Here is a 6,143-nt window from a genome sequence, read left to right on the forward strand (position 1 = left end):
TCGTGGTGAGTTTGTTCTGGTGGCAAATGGAAGAATTCAATGGGTCACATTTCCTGTTACTAGTCATTTATTTTGAGAACAATCTAAGCATCTCCCCCACCGTACTCATCACTAACTCTGTGTTCTGGTGGAAGACCTCGGCAAAATCAAGTGTCAGTGCGGGTGCAACCGTAGTATTTTTTACCTGCTCTCTTATTAACAGCAGCTAGGACTTTTTTCAACCTCGGAGCGAGTTTCCCAAAGGTAAACACTTCCTCTGTTCACCAGTCCTTGGTCAGCGTGCAACTGGTCCACCTGAAAATTAGCCAACATATCATTTGGGTCATTCTGTTCTTTGTAAATCAAGATGTTCTGTATATCCTGCCATGAAGGACTGGACTTTTGGCTGCTTCCTAAGGAAAAAAAATGTAGATTAGTGGTTATTATTTAGAGTGTAGAAGCCCATTGTTAGCACCTTGCATTAGGAAGTCATTCTGCTGAAGATGACAAGACTCGGTCTGGTTCCCTAGAGGACCAGCCCACCTGAGTTTAATTCTGCTTCCTAGCTCGCACAAAGGGACGCATTCAGATACTCAAAAGAAATGAAAATGCCGAAATCTGAAAAAAGAAAAAAAGACGAGATGGATAAATACTCAGGGTGGGTAATTACTAGACTCGGCCACCAGACTGGGGCTGAGGCCAGCGAATTACTGGTGAGGAAGCAGCTATTCGTGGTTGATTAATGGCCACCCACACAGCCGTGGGCAGCCAGTCAGGGGCAGGGACAGAGGTCAGGGCAGGAAGAAGGGCCGAGACAAAGGTCATGAACACACAGGGACCATTGACAGCTGCTCTTGATGTGCTCACAGGACTGTGCTCCTGACAGTGGCCTCATATCTGGGGTGACTCTGGCCTCTGTCATCTGGACTCTGTTACCTGGGAGCCTCTCTTAAGCTCTTCAAGATCCGCAGAACAGATTTCCAGCTCTGAGTGACCCATTACATCCTCACCTCTTGGAGAAATTGGGGCTTCTGTGTCAGGAGTGCTGGACGTTGTTGCGTGGGCTGGGTTGGGATGTATCAGGGGTGGAAACCAACTCTCGAGAATTTTCAGGATCTTTCTCGTCTATTGCTCCTAGAGAGCTGGAGTCAGGGCTCTGACAACTTCAGGAAATGGGATGACAGAGGAAAGAAACAGATATTCTTACAACGACGCGAGATTTCTAGCTTGTGATAATGTGATGAGTAAGATGATGGCCCTGTACCAGCGAGGGAGACTGTGCCAAGAGACGATGATCAGAATTTGGTGATCGAGTTGCTGCCTCCTCATTTGGCATTGTTCAGGGAAGGAAAGAGAGGCTAGGCCAAAACGCACGGGGTGGGGGGGGGGGATCCAGAGATCTCCCTGCTAAAATTCTGCTCTGCATTCCTTCAGTGATTGTGGGATTCATCAGAGCTCACGAGTTTCCTTTGCAAAAGGTGAGTACCCCCTGGATGTACTTGGATTCTTGCTTCAGGTAGATGACTTCCACCCGGCCGAGCTCCTGCAGCCTCTAAGAGGGCGGCCGACCTAGAGAATGGGAATTCTGTTGGAGTTGCACAGGTAAGGAATGGTGAGTTATGATGCACTTTGAGGGAGGGGGGTGGGGGCTTTGCGCATTCAGAAGGTTGCTTAGGGTTCCGCCCTGTGTCTGGGGGCGGGGCGTGTGGGGAAGAAGGGAGGGGCCATCTGCCTGTGTCTTGCCAGCCCCCCCCCCCCCCCCCCCCCGCGCGCTTTCTCCATTGGGCTCCCTCCCTCCTCCCACTGCCTTTCGGCTGGGCCTACTCCCACTCATTCTTCTGGATCCAGTTTAACCACACCTCCTTCCCGGACTCGCCCAAGGAGCCTTGGCAGCGCCATCCTTTGGGCCCTCGTGGTTGTTTACATACATATTTCACTCTGATCTGTTTATAGCTACATTTCTCCCACAGACCATGAATTCTTTGAAAGCAGGGATCATATATTCACTCAGCATCTAACAGAGTACACGATGGGACCCAATAACGATGCCCACGATGAATGGATTTATAACAATCAAAACATTTCGCACCTTGGTTAAACAAATTATGGGTGTCGATGAAACAGGTTTCTCATACGAGAAAGGCGATTCTAAATGGCGTGGGGAGCCTACGTGCTATTTTTGTGCTACTTTTTTATCCATTAAAGCAGGTTCCTTTCATGCTTTTCTGAATTAAACTGCTGCCCAGTTAGTTACTAAAAACAAAAGGTATTTTTTCATTCACCCGAATCAGATGAAATGAATGAAGACCACCAAAACCGTGCAGGCAGAATGTTTCATTGAGGTTTCTGGTTTAAGCAGAGGCCAGCAAGAAGTAAACATTTGAAAATCCCCAGAAGAGGGGCGCCTGCCTGGCTCAGTCAGTGGAGCGTGCAGCTCTTGATCTTGGGGTCATGAGCTCGAGCCCCAGGTTGCGTGTAGCGATCATGAAAAACTAATACACGTACGAAAAAAATCCCCAGAAGGAAAACTGTAGAAAGAATACCCTGCTAATTACAGGAAATTATGTGGACCCCAAAATCACAAGGGTGGCCAGGCAAATTTGGGAAAATTTGATGCATCATTTTACACATTCTAGCAAGAATTTAAAACCATGTGATCTCAGGTGGGTGCACGGTTTGGTGAATTCAGCACACTCCTTTGCTGCTAGTATAGCTGATTGGCCTAACTCTTTGGGAAAGTGGAATGACAATATATATGAGAAGCCAAAAAGAAGTTCCATAATCCAAATCCTGGAAATTTATCCCAAAGCAATACAGGAAAAGAAGAAAACGTACACGCTTGAAAATGTATGTTGTTCTGGTAATAAGGGTGCCCTCTCTCTGCTAGTCCAGTTGGTCTCCATCACCCTTTCAGGCGTGGGGTGGTACTGTCTCTGGGCTCCCAGGGTCCTGGGGGCCTCACAGGCACGTGTAAAGTGCTGGGTGTCCAGCAAGGCCAAGGAATCAGTGCGTGGGTGCAGTTCGCACCTGCACCATCTGGAGGAGCCTTAAAATTTGAGTCCACCATTCTTCTTGTTACATAGCCCCCCAGAGCATTCTGAGGCTTTTAGGAAGACAGTAATTGCTGATTAAACCAGAATCCAGGGACGCCTGGGTGGCACAGTGGTTAAGCGTCTGCCTTCGGCTCAGGGCGTGATCCCGGCGTTGTGGGATCGAGCCCCACATCAGGCTCCTCCGCTATGAGCCTGCTTCTTCCTCTCCCACTCCCCCTGCTTGTGTTCCCTCTCTCGCTGGCTGTCTCTATCTCTGTCAAATAAATAAATAAAATCTTTAAAAAAAAAAAAAACAGAATCCAAAACCTTAGCAACCTAACCAATCCCTATCCAACCAACCCCGCCAAACAAAAACCTTTTCCTTCCATTCAGAGAGGGCTGACAGGAGGCAGGTGTTTTGAAAAAGAATGTAAGACCATTTAAGAAAAAAAATGAGGAATTTTAGTTGAGGTTCTATAAGAAAAGTAAAAACTAAAAAAAAAAAAAAAAAAAAAAAATTAGAAGAACAAGTATTGCCAAACTCTTTAGAAGTGGAAACAACTTCCAACAGGGATTGATGAGTAAAATTTGTGGTCCTCAAACATTTTTGCTTACTACATGAAATACTGTTTACCCTCTTGCATATTTTTAGGTTAACATTTAAAATTTTCATCATAAGTTTAAGTAGTTGTGAAGGAAGCAATTTCCTGCATACTGTAAACAGTGACATTTTAAAATGGAATAGTCACTCTCTTAAATGAATCCAATAAAATCTAAACACCATAGCAATTATGCCTACTACTCGCCATTTTAAAAATATTGAAAAGCCTCTTCTGTACCTACAGTGTATTTTAGCTAGTTCATTTCTCTCTTTACACTAGAACTCCATTCCACATTGTCACCCCTCAGGATTATATCCCAATTTCATGTATTTCTGTTTTGGAATGTATTTTTCCTATCACCCTATTAGATTTCTCGGCAATGAAAAGATATATACATTTAGATTTAATTTTTTAATTTTCCTGTGGCTGAAAGACTGTAAGTGCTGCAACATTTTCTTCTAGATTGAGATATCATATTTATTAGTAATAATCAAGTATCCAAAATAATACAAAATATATTACAAAGTTTTTAAATTATTAGACATAAGTATTTTTTTTATAATTGTGTATTTGTTGTTGAATACTACTTCTTACCAGAAAGAGATATAATTTAGCAGCAGTGTTTCCTGTTTTTCATTTTTGTAAATTCTGTTTGTATCATTAATAAGTAGATGGGGTTTAAGGTGTTTTGAACTTTTCAGTTCTTTGAACTCCTTCTAATTTATACACTCATTTAGTGATATTAAGGTCATTCTTTATTGAAGGCCATTATTTGGAAATCATATGACCTGCAGAAGAATTTGTTACACAGCCCAGTATATACTTTCTCAATACAGCCCAGTATTTTAAATTTATAAATAAAAAAAAAAAAAACTGACAAAGATTCCCTGAAGTTTTTACACCCTGGAATAATGCACCCTTTTAAGATTCTCAGTGAATGAGAGTTATGCCCCCCCTTTTTTGCAATTTGGAAAATATACGGCTATGGTGATTACAGTTGGGAAAGGAAACAGGGAGACACGTTGACTGCATTCTTTAAACTAGCAAATCAGTTTCCGGAAGTAATATAGATGCAAGTTGAAGATTCAGAAATAAGTGGTCTTAAAATGATCTTAAGTGTGCACCTAGCCCTTGAAAGTGCCCCGGGGGGTGCACGTCTCAGTTCGCCGGTCACTTTCATCATCTTATTGGATGTGGTAAGAGACACAAGTCAGCTCAGGCTAGGTCTTGGTTGGGACGCTAAGTGGCTTCTGTATGTACCTTGGGAGTATAGAACTGTGACTTGCACACTAAGGATAAATCAGCTAGTCCTCTGGGTTGGTTGATTGTTAAAGATGGCTGCCCTGTTCCTTTATATTCTGTTCTATATTTTCTTCTCAATGCTGAAGTTCAATTTTGGGGTACCGAGGTGGAGCCTGTATAATACTGACTACCTAAATAAAAAATGATTATAATGATTATTACGACTGTAAAAACATGAGAAATCTTTACAGTACGGTAAGAGGAAAAAGCAAAATATGTAGTTGTATGAAAATTAGGACTTCAGTTATGCAAAACTACATCAGCTACAAAACTACAAAAATTTCTGGACAACACTGTAAGTCAATAAGCAAAAATGAAGTTGCGATTTGTGTGTGTGAAATGTCTGACTTTTAAAATAATGGTTACCTTTGTGAGGCTGGGGTCAGATAATATGTCTAATCTAATATTCTCTTACCCGCAGTGGTACCCAAGGAATTGGGTGCGAGTCTAAGTTACCCAAAATAAAGCATTCAAGAGACTGATGATCAGTTTTTCAAACACTTATTTTCTCATCACGATTCGCTAGGGGTGTCATTCCCCAAACATGCTTACACTCTTCTTCAAGCTGCTTTGATACATCCCATAGCTTAACGTCATAAATTTGATAAAGTTTTCTTCCTGCTGTGTGATATACCCTTCATTCATATTAACTTTTTAGCTTTCTTTCATTTCCTGGTTTTATTGTTCAAAGAGTAGGAGCTCGACCTTGTTGACTTACACTGCTTTGAAATTTTACCGCTTTTAGTAAATTCTTATTTTTTAGGCTTCTTATTTAAAAAAAAGAACAAGTTATGATTGGCAGCCCCCCAAACGAATCTTTTTCTCAAATTTCTGTTTCTAGTGTTTTTTTTTGTTTTTCTGAGATCTAAGAGCTCGGTGTATTTCCACCAAACGGAGAGAAGAGGGTAGTGCGAGAGCGTTTATGGGTGGGAGAAAGCAATAACAGCCACCACCCTTCTGGAAGTTCTGGCCGTGGGACTCGAAAGTCCCGCAAACCAGCCTCCCAAAACGAGCGCGTGGAAACCGGAGCCGAGATGCCCGTGAGACACTCGCACCACCCCCACGGACCCCGGACCCCGGACCCCGCGGCGCGGCGTGCCCCCGCCCCCTCGTGGCGCCCCGCCCCCCCGGCGTGCCTCACGCCGGTGCGTCCTCCGCTGGGCTCGCGGCCCCGCCCCCTGCGGCCCCGCCCCGCCCCTACGCGGTTGCTCGCGGCAGCCGCCGCCCT

The sequence above is a fragment of the Ursus americanus genome, chromosome 5 (genome assembly GCF_024610735.1).
Source record: "Ursus americanus isolate L20-20 chromosome 5, mUrsAme1.1.p, whole genome shotgun sequence".
NCBI classification, from domain to species: Eukaryota; Metazoa; Chordata; class Mammalia; order Carnivora; family Ursidae; genus Ursus; species Ursus americanus.